Source organism: Cervus elaphus, chromosome 13, assembly GCF_910594005.1.
Source record: "Cervus elaphus chromosome 13, mCerEla1.1, whole genome shotgun sequence".
Classification (NCBI taxonomy): Eukaryota; Metazoa; Chordata; class Mammalia; order Artiodactyla; family Cervidae; genus Cervus; species Cervus elaphus.
This window is the reverse complement of record NC_057827.1, coordinates 20,324,381-20,339,049: the sequence shown is the minus strand read 5'-3', so window position 1 is coordinate 20,339,049 and position 14,669 is coordinate 20,324,381. Positions and strand designations below refer to the sequence as shown.

Genomic DNA, 14,669 nt, shown 5'->3' with positions numbered 1-14,669 from the left:
CTAAAAGTATGTCTTCGAAGAGCAGGGAGAGAAGAGGCATTCATTCGCAGTCCACAAAGCTCGCACCTTAGGAGAGCCCCGGAACACCGGTCCGGTTTTGTTCACCAACTTCGGCCGGCCGCGGGGGCGGGCCGTCGCCTGCCCCTTTAAGAATCTGGTTGAAGTCCTTTTCCTCCGCCTGCCCCGCCCCCTCGCGGAGCCGGCGCGGCCCGGCGCCCACCCCTTTCTCTCCCGGAGAGCTTAGTTACGGGCTCGACTGCCCGTCCGTCACAGAGGCGCCGCCTCTGATTGGCTGCAGATCGGGAGGCGGGGCGGGAAGGCCGGAGAAACTAGTTTGTTGGCGGCGCCGGGGCTGAACCGCAAAGCGGCGGCGCGCTCCGCGGCGTTCGCGAACCGGGGGAGGGGAGCGGCAGCAGCGAGGGCTGAGGGACCTCGCGCGCGCGCGGCCAGGGGGGCGGCCTCTGAGCGCGGCGGGCAGAACAGCCCCGAGCGGTAAGTACCGGGACCGGCCTGGAGACGAGAGTCGGTCTAGCAGCACTCGCGGCCCCGGCGTTGGCACTTGTCACCACCCACCCCGCCCCGCGGCCGGGACCTGGGGCGTCGGGTCCTGCGCGCCCCGCCGTGTGAGCAACCCCTGGGCAGAGCGAGCCTCGCGGGCCCGCCTGCCCGGGGAGCAGCGCCCCGGGGCTCGAGCCCCCGGAATCCCCTCGTGCACCACGGGGTCTCGGGGCTGGGGTCGGGGGCTGGAGTCGGGGACAATGGTGGGGAGTGGAGGTCTGGAGAGAAGCACCCCTCCCAGCTCCGCTCCTCCGGCCTCGTGCGTGCCTGGGGACCCGGCGAGGGTATTTGTTTGAAAGCTCTGAGCGACGGAATGAATTGTTTTGCAAATAGGATGTTGCGCGCGGGGGCTGCAACTCTTTTTTTCCCCCCTGGGAGTACTTGATTCATTGAGTCCGCAGACTCTCTTTTTAAAAAATTACTATCGATCCTGGAAAGAGGAGGCTGCCTGTCTTTGAGGATGTGAGCGGTCCGGGCTCTGCGAAGTAGTCCCCGCGCACTTGACGCCGAGGGGCCAGATGGCTGCCCGCCTCGTGCAGAGAGAGGGCCGAGGGGCTTCCCCACGGGAAAGATCGTCCACGCGAGCCGGGCCCCGCTTGCGTCCCACCTAACGGGGCCCCTCGTCCTGTGCTGGAGCTTGGAGCCGCCGAGGAGTGGGCACCCGCCCGAAGTCCCGCCCCCCGGGGTGGCCGCCACCCTAGCGGGTGCAGAGCGAACCTCCTTTGGCCCGGCTGTCCGGTTCACCCCATTCTGCCCTGGCTCCGGGACCCCGCTGCACCTGGGCACGCCCTCACTCCTTTTCCCCCTTGTGGTTGCTTGAGGAATCTTCGAGTTGGGAGGCCGTACCCCTCCGGGGCACCGTACACTTCTGCTCTGGTGTTTCAAAGCTGCCCCTGCCAAATTGATTTCCGTTCTCTTTGAGCAGAGGAATCTTTATAGAGACCTTAACAAAGGGGTTGGGGTGGGGACCCACCCGGGACCCCCGCAGGTTTAGTGCAGCGGCTCTTGGTCCTGCTGGGTTGCTTTGGGGCTGGGTCAAGGCTCCCTGAGCTTTGGCCCTCCTTGGTGACTCAGGGCGGAGAAGGCCAGGTGTCTGGGCCTTTTGGTTTCACTCTGGCGGCATGCTGGAGGGAGGGAAGTTGCCAGTGGCCCTGGGAGAGGAGGCGGGAACCCCAGCGGCTTGTCATGGGCCAGACCCTGGTGACTGTGACTTGGGGGTCAAGCCTTTTCGCACCCAGGGCCTCAATCGCCCCATTCACAGGTGGGTCTGATGCTCCTTGAGCCCAGGTGCTGTTCTGATTGCTCCCGGGTGTTGCTAAAGGCTTGCATTTGAGGACTGGGAGGAGCAGGACCCAAGGCCAACCCCACCCAGGGGGCAGGTTTGTTATTCTTCTTAACATGGGGGACTGAATCCCTAAGACCTGCCTTTGAGGATGACGAGTCTGTCTTCTTACAGGCCGGGCAGCTGTCTCCGCCTTGAGTCATTCCCTTTGTCAGGAAGTGACTCCGCGGAGGTTGTTAAAAGGAAGGTAGTTAATGGTAGAGACCTTGGTCCTGGGGCTGCAACCGGTTTTATGTTTGCGGTGCCCAGAGAGGAGCTGGGGGCGAGTTGCACCCTCCCCCTCGGAGGCGGTTTCTTCAGCCTGATGCCCCTTAATAGCATCTTGCACCTGCGGGCGCTCCGTGTGGGAGAGGAGAGCAGGAAGAGAGACCACATTACCCGGGCCTCGGACTTCCTGGGCTGCAAGGAAAGAAGGCTTGGCTGTTTCCATTTCTCACTGTTATGGGCTAGGGGAGTCAGAGGGAGTGTCCTTTAGTGGGTGGTGTGTTCATTCGTGCGTTAATTGATGAATTGGTTCATGGTTTGAAGGGGCTTGATTGGGCTCACGCCTTCCGGGAGCCCCCCTGGACCAGGATGTGCTGCCACGTGGGGTTAGGAGGTGCCCACGGTACCCCCAGTGACAGAGACAGCGAGGGGATCTAAGAGGGGCACAGCGGGGGAGCACGGGTGGCGAAGGCTTCCTGGAGAGAGGATGCTCTGATAGAGTAAAGATGAGAAAGGCACGCCCGGGGCTACCGCCTCCCCCACCCATCCATGCTTCTCCCTGAGGCCGCTTCATTGCCAGCCTCCAGGCTGGTGCCGGTTGAGGGCAGAGAGCAGGAGGTGGCAGGCAATGAAACGTTCACCTGGGACTGTGGTGGTCTGGCCCAGGAGTCCCCCAGGAAGAAGGGGGGAGGCGCTCCTGGATGCAGCCTCTCTGCTCAGGGAATCCTGGGAGGTCCCACCCCATGAGCCCCCAAGACCAGCCTGTCCCCTAAGCCTTCAGTCACTCTGGACCGACCAGCTCTCAGTGTGGGTGTGGCCCGTGAAAGGAGGGGGCCAGCAGGTCTGGCGCGAGAAAACAGGGTGACCAGACACAAATGAATTGGCTGATTGAGATGCTGGTTTTCATCTAATGTGGTAAATTTCATAATTGAATTGCCTTAGGCAGCCCAGGCGGTTGAAGCGTTTTCCCAGCCAGAAAACACTTAGTTTTCCCAGACATCTGGGGGTTGGGGGGTGGCAATGGGGAGAGTGTGTGTGTCCGCAGCTTTTTACACCCCCTCCCAGCAGGCCTTTCCGTTAGGAACCTGGGTCTGTCCGCACTGATGGAGTCAGTCCCGCCTGCCCAGCAGATTCCAGTCTGTCTCCTGGATCCCCTGGCCCCTGAGCCACACTCCTCCCACCCTAATCGGAAGGCAGCTGAAGCTGATGCCTGTCACCTTCAGGTGCTCACCTTGCCATCCAGGCTCTGGGTCCCTCAGCCATTCATTAGGAGCAGGGAAGGGGGTGTGTAGGGCTGGAGGTCAGAGAGGGACTCGGGGCTGGGAGGGCTCCCTGTTACGAAGTCTCTGCAGCACCAGGTTGGGGAGGAGGGAGACGAGCAGGGGCTCTTTGAACCAGACTTGGGTTCACATGAGGCTTCTGTGTCTGTGTCAGCCTTCTCCTGGGGCCCCGGCCACCTGCACCCACCCTGCCCCCTCCCTTTAGTGCCAGGAGACTCTGTTCTTTCTTACTGGTAAACCTTTCCTTCCCAGCCCTCTCACTACCCTTTTGGATGAAAAATGGTAGGCGCGTGTGGCTCATCAACCTGTTTTTAGAAGTGACAGCTCTGTGGTCTCAGAAACCCAGTTAAGCTGGGAAATTTCACTGCATTTTCTGCAAATACGCAACCATCTCCCAAGCCCTTCCTTTCCCCACAATCGTCTCCTGTACCCCTGGGCTGGACAGAGTTTAGAAGAGGATCTCTGGGCCCACCTTGTTTCAGTGTGACTGAGGCCAAGTTCAGGGCCACCTCTTCACTGGCCATCTCGTGGTTGGAACCCTCGCACCTGGAAGGTGTTGGCAGATAGAGCCCTGACGATGGGGTCCTGGGGGTCCTGCCCCACCTCTGCCTGGCTATGTGACTTCCCATAGTTCTGCTTACCTCTCTGGGCCTTGATTTGCTCTTCTGCAAATTGGGTGGATGCTCTCCTGTACAGTGCTTCTATTAAATGTCTTGCTGTTAAATCTCAAGAAAGATTTTTGGTCTCATGTCGTTTTATAAGGCATGAGTTATTTGCATAGCTCTCCTGGGCAGGAGTGGGGAGGGGCAGCCGGTAAAGTGGAGGGAGCTGAATTAGAAGGCAGGAGCCTGGCATCCTGGTTCCCAGCTCTGCCTCTGACGATGGGTGCTGGGCCTTTGGGCAGGTCACCTTCCTTCTCTCGGCCCTCAAATTTTCCACCTGTAGAGTGAAAGGGGGGTAGTAGGCAAGCGCCCCACTTCCTTTTCTTTCTGAGTGAGTGAAAACTGAGTCAGACTTTCCCAGTAACTCCAGAGGGACAGGGCTGTCCCCTGCCTCTGGCCCCTTGAAGTTTGGGGCCCCGGGGTGAAGGGCAGCAGGTGTGGGAGCACTGAAGTTGCTCCCTCCACTCTGGAACAGATGGAGTGAGACCTCGCCTGGGAGGAATGCCCAGGGGACACCTCGCAAAGGAAAGAGGGACAGAGAGCTTCCAGGAGCAAGTGGGATCACCAGTGAGTCCAGGGCCACAGAGGAGGACGCCAGGCTCCCCGCACTTTGCCAAGGAGGTGCCTGCAAGACCAGTCTGATGGCTCCGCGTGTGAGGAGGCGGGCGGCGGGGGCCGAGCAGGGCCGTGGGAGAACTGTCAGACGCCGCCAGAAGGAGGCCCGCACTGGCTATGGCGTGGCTCCCCACCCACTTCTGTCTGCCGGGAAGGCACCTCCTGTCGGGAAGGCGACTGTCGGCCGCCCCTCAGAGTAGGATGCAAGGGATCCTGAAAGCCTGGCTGGTTTTCTGCCTACTTCTTGAAGGAGAGGCTGACCACAGATCAGCGTAGGCTCACCAGAATTGATCTAGTTGAGATAAGGAAGGCTCGGCTCCTTCAAACTCCAGGACGAGCTGCCTGCCAGGTTTGCAGTTGGCCAGGTCAGATACGTCTGCTTCGTCTGGGCTGGGGTGAGGGCCGAGAGATGGGGGAGCTTTTTTCCTCGAAAGCCATGGGGATCGCATCCTCCATCCAGTGTTCAAGTCCTGCTGTGTCCCAGCGGGGCTTGCGAGATCCCGGGCAAACGAGATCCCCTTAACCCATGAGTGAGCGCCTGTGTTGTTCGCAGCTTTGGAAATCCGAGGAAGCAAGAGGTACAGCTCCATTCAGGCCGCGAACATGTATTTACCATCTTCTGAATGGCTCACCCTGGACTAAAAACTGGGAAGGGAAAGTCAGGTTGAAAGAGGGTTGTGCTTGGAATTCCGCTCAGCCTCTGGCTTGGGAGACGGACAGCTAGCCGGGTGGTTATGGCTCAGAGCTAGGCTGTGAGTGACGTGACCGGAGCCACAGGACGCGTGAGGAAATGGACTGTCATTGGTGTCCTGATTCTTTGTGTGGCCAATGAATTTTTAAAATTTTGTTCATTTTTGGCTGTGCTGGGCTTTCTCTAGTTACAGAGAGCGGGGACGACTCTCTAGTTGCGGTGCTCAGCTTGTTGCTATGGTAGCTTCTCTTCTGCAGGGCATGGACTCTCGGTGCGCGGGCTCGGTAGTTGAGACTCTTAGGCTCAGTTGCTCCATGGCATGTGGGATCTTCCCCGACCAGGGATCAAACCTGTGTCCCCTTCATTAACAGGCCGATTCTTAACCACCAGGGAAGTCCCCGATGAGTGTTTTTTTGCAAGCTGTTTTCTGCCAGGCTCTGCAGCGCAGCAGAGAACAAGGCAAGGTCCTCACCATCCTGGAGCCCCCATTCAACTGGAGGAGGCAGACAACATAGATAAATAAATAGAGCTGAGGTTGGGCTGCAGGAGGTGGGTGGGGTGGGGTGGCAGCGTGAGGAAAAGGATCGAGGTGGGGCATCCGCTTAGACTAGGGAGCCTAAAGAAAGCTCCTCTAGGCTGATGACGTTGAGCCGAGACCTCCAGGACAGCAAGACGCAGCCGTGGGAGGATCTGAAGGAGGGGGTGTCAAACAAGTGCACAGGCTGTGAACCCTGTGTGCTGGAGAGGGTTTGAGATGAGACCCAGAGATAAGCTGCTCTTCTGATTTGTACAAAGGCCAAGAAAACATGTTCCTTTTAAGATGTTTTATTATCTTTAATGTCAATCATACATTGGTGGATTCCTTTATCAACAAACAGTATTAGAAGAAGTGGAACCTGCTATGAAAGCAGCGTGGTCCTTGGTATCTGTCTGCAGTTTGGGGCATACCCTTCTCGTCCCCCTTTTCATATTATGTAATTTGGATCACACTCAGTATTCCGGTGGCTATCACTTAGTGTGTGGGTGGATCTTGTTCCCTTTTCACAGCTGCGTAATATTCCACAGCATGGCCAAACCACTATCTTTTTTTTTTTTCTTTTAGTCTCCTAACAGGAGACTTTTGGATTGTGTCTGATTTTTTTTCTTTTTCCTTTTATCCTCCCTACAATCCATGAATTCACATACATCTTGATCATGTATCTTTCTGGTCTTTAAATTTTCATTGTCAAAACTAAAATGCCTTTTGCAAAGACTAATAAGCCAGTTTACTCTCCTACTGATGTTGTCTGGGAGCCCACCTCTCCACCCATACTTGCTATTATCTACATTTTCCCTTTTAGCTAATGTGATTGGTAAAAATGATCTCATATTCCTTTAAAAAAAAAAGTGATCCAGTTTATTCAGGCTTCCAGTTTTTATTGTAATCCATCATTGTTTTTTCCAGAAGACCAAGGTTTAGCAAGTGCTGGCTCTGCCTCTCACTGGTCTCCTGACCACGGCTGGGGACTCAGCCTTCACCCTGCGTGCTCATCTGTAAAATGAGGCCCTTTTAATCCCTGCCCCCTGCCAGGCTGCTCCGTGTTGCGCATGGGGAAACATTCCGGAAAGTTCATTTTATGCTGAAAAGCTCTGCAGACATCATGGGTTTTACTAGTGAAAGGCGACTATGTGGAGCCTGGAACATTTGAACGGATGTGAGTGTTTTTAAGCAGCTAGTGTGTCCAGGGGAGGGGCCGGGGTGGCTTTATGTGGGACGTACACCTTGCATCCCTGAGATGGAGGGGCCTCATCCAGCCCAGGAGGGTAGAGAAGATTCTGAAGCTGGTCCAGGGAAAGGCTCAGAAAAGGGCATTGATCACCACAGACTGATCCCTCCTTTATCTTTTGTTCAGTCGCTAAGTCGTGCCCGACTCTTTGTGAGATCCCATGGACTGCAGCATGCCAGGCTTCCCTCTCCTTCACTGTCTCCCTGAGTTTGCTCAAACTCATGTCCATCGAGTCGGTGATGCCATCCATCCATCTCATCCTCTGTCATCCCCTTCTTCTCCTGCCTTCAATCTTTCCCGGCATCAGAGTCTTTTCCAGTGAGTCAGCTCTTTGCATCAGGTTGGCCAAAGTATTGGAGCTTCAGCTTAACCATCAGTCCTTCCAGTGAATATTCAGGATTGATTTCCTTGAGGATTGACAGGTTTGATCTCCTTGCAGTGCAAGAGACTCTGAAGGGTCTTCTCCAGCACCGCAGTTCGAAAGCATCAGTTCTTGGTGCCCGGCAAGAACTCTCACATCCGCGCATGACTACTGGAAAAATCATAGCTTTGACTTCGGACCTTTGTTAGCAAAGTGACATCTCTGCTTTTTAATATGCTATCTATATTTGTCATAGCTTTCTTCCAAGGAGGAAGGATCTTTTAATTTCGTGGCTGCTGTCACCATCTGCAGTGGTTTTGGAGCCCAAGAAAATAAAGTCTGCTACTGTTTCCAGAGGCCAAAGGCTTGGGCTCCCAGAGCTTCGTGGAGTGGCGTGTTTATTACTTTGGGGCTCCTTGTCTGTTGCCCTGTAATGGGAGGATTTAAGCAAAGGATTGACCCAAGAACTTTTGTACTTGATGTGGAGACAGGCGGGAAAACGGTGGGGCCTGATGAAGGAAAGATGGGACCTGGGGCCTCTGGCCCCATAGTGGGGAGGCCGGGGTGCTGGTGGACCGGTGTCCCTGGAGAAATTCATCTTCACTGGGATTCAGGAGCCTGGGGACATACAGCCAGGCTCTCCTGTCCTTCCCCAAGTGGGCTGTGACATGGTGAGCCCCTGTCTTGGGGAGCAGGCAGCATCCAGGCTTGGCTACAGTTCCCCTGCAGCTGCCTGGGACCTCAGGCCTGGTGAAGGCGTCAGCCTGACCTGGTTGGGATGGCTGCAGGGCCACGGACAGGAAGGTGAAGCGGGGAGGGTGACAGCTCCCCAAGTGCTCCGGTCCGGAGGTATCCTGCCTTTTTAGCTCTGCAGCCAGTGAGCAGGTGGAGAGGAGGCGGGGACCATGGCTGCAGACATGTGTGTGCATTTATTTGTTGTTGCTCAGTCACCAAGTCATGCCGTCTCTTCTGTGACCCCGTGGACTGTAGCCGGCTGGATCCTCTGTCCGTGGGATTTCCCAGGCAGGAGTAAGGGAGTGGGTTGCCATTTCCTCTTCCAGGGGATCTCCCAGGCCCAGGGATCAAACCTGCGTCTCTTGAATTGGCAGGCAGGTTCTTTACCTCTGAGCCACCAGGGGAGACCTTTTTGCAGTTACTGGGGTTGGGTTTTTCCTGGAGGGAGTGGGGGGAGCATCTCACACAGGAGCTGGCCGGGGGGCAGTCAGCGGGGGCAGGGCAAGGCAGGGTTTTCTGGCTAGGTGCCCCCTCACTGCATGCCCAGCCCAGCTCAGAGGGGCTTTGTGGAGTCAGAGTCAGATCGAGTCCCCAGGTTCAGTTTCAGGCAGCAGGATGGACTGGCCTGTCCGTGTCGCAGGAAGTTGCAGCTACTATTTTTACCACTCCAACTAGGACTTTTTACAGGAAGGTACAATTACAATACAAGCAAAATGTCAGGGTTTGGCTGGTCAGCTGAGCCCTGGGAGGCTGCCACAGCCCCAGGCCGAGACCACAGCACGGTCTGTGCATGTGTAAAGTGAGACTCATTTGCCCGTGGACACATGCCTACCCTGGGTGCTGGGTGACTTCCTCTGAACTGCCTGCAGTGTCTGGAGTTTTTCCTCCAGGCCAGAAAGAGGCCTTTGCTGGGATTTGCCCAGATTGGTGCCCCTGATCGGGGCACCTTGTCCTTGTGATGGTCACACAGTGGTGAAGCCGCCCAGACCATTCTGTTGCTGACTGCCCGGGAAGTTGAAATCTTATCAAGTGAAGCTATTGAGAACCTGCCGTATGATAGCCACACTGCTGAGTGCTTGGGGTAGAGGTGGGTTAGACAGACCCTGCTCTCGAGCATCACCTGTGTAGCAGCAAGGACGCAGCAAGTGTCAGTGGTCCCTGAAGTGTTTGGACAAGCACCTGATTTTTTTTTTTTATCTTAATATTTATTTATTTGTCTGTACCAGGTCTTAGTTGTGGCCACACGGGATCTTCAGCCTTTGTTGTGGCATGCAGGACATTTAGTTGCAGCAGGAGAAATCTTAGTTGCAGCATGTGGGATCTAGTTCCCTGACCAGGGATCACACCCATGCCCCCTAAATTGGGAGCTCAGAGTCTTAGCCACTGGACCAGCAGGCAAGTCCCCACCTGATGTTTTTAAGCGTCATGGCTAGGGGACAGGCAGGGCTTCTGTTGGCTTCTGTTGCTGCCTGACAGATGAGCACTGACTTAGTGGCTTAGACAGCGCCTGTTAGCTCACAGTTCTCTGGGCCAGGAGCTTGGGCTGACTCAACTGAATTCTCCACCTAGGCCGTCACAAGGCCAAGATCAAGTGCCAGCGGGACTGGGCTTTTGTCCTGCGGCCTTGGGTGGGGGGTGGGGGAGGTTCTGCTTCCAGGCTCGTTCAGGTTGTTGGGAGAATCAGGTTCCTGGCAGCTGTGGGACTGAGGTCCCTCTGCTGCCTGGCTGTCAGTAGGTGGGCTCCTTAACTCCGTGCCAAATAGCCCTCCACCCCACCCCACCTCCAGGCCAGCAGCGGACCCTCAGGTCCTTCCCCGCTTCAGATCTCGGACGTCCACTTCTGCCGTCAGCTGGAGAAGACTCTGCTTTAGAGGACTCATGCAATTAAGGCAAGCCCACCCAGAGCATCTCTCTATTTTAAGGACTCCTGATTAGTTAGTGACATTAGTTATGTCTGCAACTCACTTTGCCATGTAGGTAACATGGTCACAGGGGTGGAGATCAAGAGAGTCATCTTTGAATTTTTCTGCTAAGGGCTCATGTCAACAGGGGATATGATAGCAACAGTATTAGTAAGCTCTGTTCTCTTGACTGGAGTGAATTTTGTGTGTCTCACTGTGCTCTTTACATGGGCTGCCTCTTATTTATTTGGCTACGATGGGTCTTAGTTGTGGTATGTGGTCTTTCCCTGTGGCATGTGGGATCTTAGTTCGCCAAGCAGGGATCAAGCCCTCATCCTCTGCTTTGGAGGGCAGACTGTCAACCACTGGACCACCAGGGAAGACCCTGGACTGTCTCATTTAATTTTTAGAATAGTTGTTGATATAGGAACAGTTATTTCCACCCACCCCCTCCCCATTTTCCAGATGGAAATACTGAGGCTCAGAGAATGTAAGTACCTTGGGCCAGTCATACGGGTAGAAACAGCAGTGCTAAGGATTTGAAATCAGGGCCTTAGCACCTCCCCATCCCATCAGGGTGCTTGCGGCCAGCATCTCCACTTTGAGTCCTGTGATTGGCAGAACACCCTTTAGAACACAGATGAAGGTTGCTCTTTTCCATCCAACGTTTGAAACAGTTAGGTGTGAAACATGCCAATCACACTTCAGGTTAACACAGCAGATGCTGAGGGCCACTCATGTGGATATTTTTGAGCCTTATTGAAGTGGATATTTGTGGTTCATCTACTTCCCTGCTCAGCAATATTATCAAGTATCTGATGTATTCCAGGCAGCAAAGAAGACACAGAATACTGTCCCATGGACTGTAGCCCACCAGGCTCCTCTGTCCGTGGGATTTCCCTGGCAAGAATACTGGAGTCAGTTGCCATTTCCTTCTCCAGGCGATCTTCCTGAATCAGGGATTGAACCTGGGTCTCCCACATTGGCAGATGGATTCTTCACTGCTGAGCCACTGGGGAAGCCCTGATCGCAGGAGGCAAGGCAAAAAAAATGTCCTCTTAGTTCTCTGCTGTGTTCCTGGTGCATAGCTCAGGGCCCAGCAGCTTTCAGGTGCTCAGAAATTACTTGGTAATTTTTTGAGTATCTGTTGGGTGGGTTAAAAAGTTTGTCTGGGATTTTCTGAAGAATGGAACGGAAAAACCAGGGTGAACTTTTTGGCCGACTTAATGCTGTGTCCAGGGTCCTGTACACACCAGACAAATGTCAAGTCCAGGAGGCTTTCAGAGAGAGGGAGTGGGGCTTGAGCAGGAGAACGGGGGAGGAGAGAGCTTGAAAGTCCAGCATATGCCCCAGTGGGTGGTGGGGGGCGAGGGGCTGGGGAACACAGTGAACGAGGCTTGGACGTCAGAGCCTCCTTGAAGGCTTTTGAGCAGGTGGTCCAGAACCAAGTGTCTGGCACCGCAGTGCCAGGAGAGGGGGAGCCCAGCCTGCAGTGGTCAGGTCCTCCCCTTGTTTCTGGAAGAACTAGCCACTCCAGGGACCCGGGAAGGAGGATTTAATGAAACTTGGTGGGACCACACGATATGCTAAAAATGTATCTATGAATGAGTTGCAGTTTCTGGGCACCCATGTATTTGGCTATAAATACACATTACATGTGTAATTTCAAGAGACCAAGAATTATCAGCTGCGAAGCCCAAGGGCAGCAGCCCACGCCCAGCCCCTGTAGTTTGCTGTCTCAGGCCCTGCCCTCTGCAAACCACCAAGGACTGTTATTTGGGGGGAAATGAGGGGTCCTGTGGCGAGAAGACAGCGTCTGGTGATGGAGGGCGGAGCAGAGGGGCCTGGGCACCCCGAGGGGAGGCGGCAAGTGGGGATCAGAGGGCGGGCCCTGTATGCCATGTGCCCGCTCGCCGGGGAGGGGCTCTCACAAGACCCTCCGAGCAGCTGATTGCCCTGTCACCACCCATCACTTTCCACGGCAGTTTCTTTTTCTGAGTTCTTATTTTAAAAACATGGTTCATGTGGAGGGTGAGGGGGTTCTGCTTCTCACAGCGTGGCGCTAGAAAGTCCCTGGGATTCTTTTGGGGTCCACAGCGTCAAAGCTGTTTTCATAGTAACACCCAGATATTATTTGCCTTTTTCACCCATTCTCTCCAAGTGCAAAACCCCGTGAACCAGTGTTTTCCAAGTAACCATTGCACAAAGCTATCAAGTCACGCATGGGTAAATGAGCCAGAGTGCAGGACAGACCGGAAGATGGGGAGGTCAGAGTACACCTGTTCGCCACAGGGCTCAGGTCCCACGCTCAGCTGATCTTTAAGAAACTGCTGCTCAGGCTGCCTGGCTCAGTGGTGAGGAATCCACTTGCCAGTGCGGGAGATACGGGTTCGATCTCTGGTCTGGGAAGATCCCACAGGCCACAGAGCAAGTACTGCTCGACAGGTCTTAGCGTTTTTGTCAAAGAGGAATATCCACAATAATCCGGAGAGGCTCTTAAAATCTCCCTTTACCAACTCCCTATCTGGGTGAGGCTGTATTTTCTTCTAGTCTTCAATGAAAATATTTTACAATGTTTACAGGTATGGGATTCACAGATACATACTACTATATCTAAAATAAGCAATAAGTATTTACTGAATAGCACTGGGAACTGCGTTCAGTATCTTGTAATAATCTGTGGTAGAAAATAATCTAAAAATATATATACATATATATATGTAACAGTCATTTTGAACACCTGAAATTAATACCATATTGTAAATCAACTGTATTTCAGTTAAGAAAAAAACAACACTTAACAATAAATTGAATGCAGAAGCAGATAGAGAATCTGGCTGTTAATAAAAAAATTTTTTTGAAACTAGATTTATGAAAAACAACTTATTTATGCTAACATATAATGAGTTTATTATTTTCAGTTAACTAGTAAACATTTCAATTTTGTCTCAGTTTTAATTTTGTATGTGATAAATATCAATAGATTGAACCATGTAACAGAAGCCCCTGGAGGCCCTCAGTCACTTTGAAATTGTGAAAAGATCCTGAGACCAAACCATTTGAGAACAGCTGTGGAGGGCAAAGCCCCTGTGAGCTGGGGGCTGGATATGAGCCCAGCACCCATCTCTGTTCATCTCTTTTCCCCTTCAGTCCCTCAGGGATCCTGCGAGGTCGGTGTGATTCTCTTCACACCCATTTTACAGACGTGGAAGCTGAGGCACTGAATGTCTGAATACCTGGCATAAGCTTTGCAGTACAGAGGTGGCCTTGCTGGCAGCACCGGCCAGCAGGGAGGTCCCAGACCAAAGTCCCTGCTCCCCAGGCAGGGAGGAAGGCAGATGCCCGAGAGAGAGCCTGTTAACACAGGCCAGGTCTGTCCTCATGTTACTTTCAGATGTATCACGCGCTCTTCAGGGTGGCACGGGGCCTGGCCAACTGCGAGCACGCTTCCTCACCCTGCCTCCTCTCCAGAGGCCCAGGAAGGAGGGCTCAGGTTTGCCAAGTGGCAGCAAGGCACTTGAGAAATCAAGTGCTCTTCATTAAGAACAGCGTCTCCTGGTCAGGCGCACACAGCCTTGGCAGCCAGGAAGGTTCTTCTTTCTCAACGGCCCATGAGGTGCCATTTGAGCAGGGACTGTGTGTGGGGTTTTTTGGTGGGTTTTTTGGTTGGTTGGTTTTTTCCCAAGTTTTTTTTTTTTTGTATGGTCTAATCAGTATTTATTGGGGAGAAAAAAAAAAAACGAGTCCTAAAACACGTTTTACTTAGGTATGATTGCTGGGGCCTCTGGGTTCTGGATGATTCTGGCAGCACGCCTGCTGAGAGCCACGCTTACTGAGGAGAATGTAAGTAGCCCGACCCCCGAACGTGCAGAGCCACTGTGTTCAAGGGTGCTGCGGTGGGACAGCTGCTTCTGGCTGGAGACCCCTGCTGGGTACGCAGGCAACGTGAAGGCCACCAACGCGGAAGCAATAAAGCTGCTGTAATAATTTGTATACAGGTTTTTGAGTGAACATGGTTTCATTTCTCTTGGAAAAATACAGAGAAGATAATGCTGCTAGTTACTGAACAGTGATTATGTACAGCAGTTTCCTGGCGGCTCAGATGATAGAGAATCTGCCTGCTATGTGGGAGACCCGGGTTCGATCACTGGGGTGGGAACATCCCCTGGAGAAGGGAATGGCTACCTACTCCAGTATTCTTGCCTGGAGAATTCCAGGGACAGAGGCGGGCTGCAGTCCATGGGGTCGCAAAGAGTCGGACCCGACTGAGCAACTAACACTTCCACTTTCCATGAATATTGTATAAATGTATTATTAAATGGACTTTCGGTATAGCACAGAAAAAAAAACACAGTAATGATGTTTTGGAAGCTAACTTTCCAGTTCTTTAAGCCTGCTAACTTCTCAAGGCTAAAATTTCACATTAAAACCTTGGTCCTTTCTTCGCTGAAAAAGGTATTAGGTTGGCCCAAAAGTTCATTAGGGGTTTTCTTTTTTTCTTTCTTTTTTATTTTTTAATTGGAGGATAATTGCTTTACAACGTTGTGTTGGTTT

At 53.5% G+C, this 14,669-nt stretch overlaps 1 protein-coding gene across 8 annotated transcripts in view; it reads left to right on the top strand.

The window, feature by feature from the left end:
* Positions 1–336: 336 nt before the first annotated feature.
* Positions 337–14,669, top strand: part of KLHL25 (kelch like family member 25) — a 50,838-nt gene continuing 36,505 nt past the window's right edge. For 4 of the 8 annotated variants that reach the window (XM_043921772.1, XM_043921767.1, XM_043921774.1 and 1 more), the window contains exon 1: positions 13,607–13,958. The gene's annotated coding sequence lies outside the window, so the exon portion shown is untranslated. Of the gene's footprint in view, positions 493–13,606; positions 13,959–14,669 lie in introns of those variants that run through there. The other 4 variants (XM_043921773.1, XM_043921769.1, XM_043921771.1 and 1 more) reach the window with 2 other exon arrangements.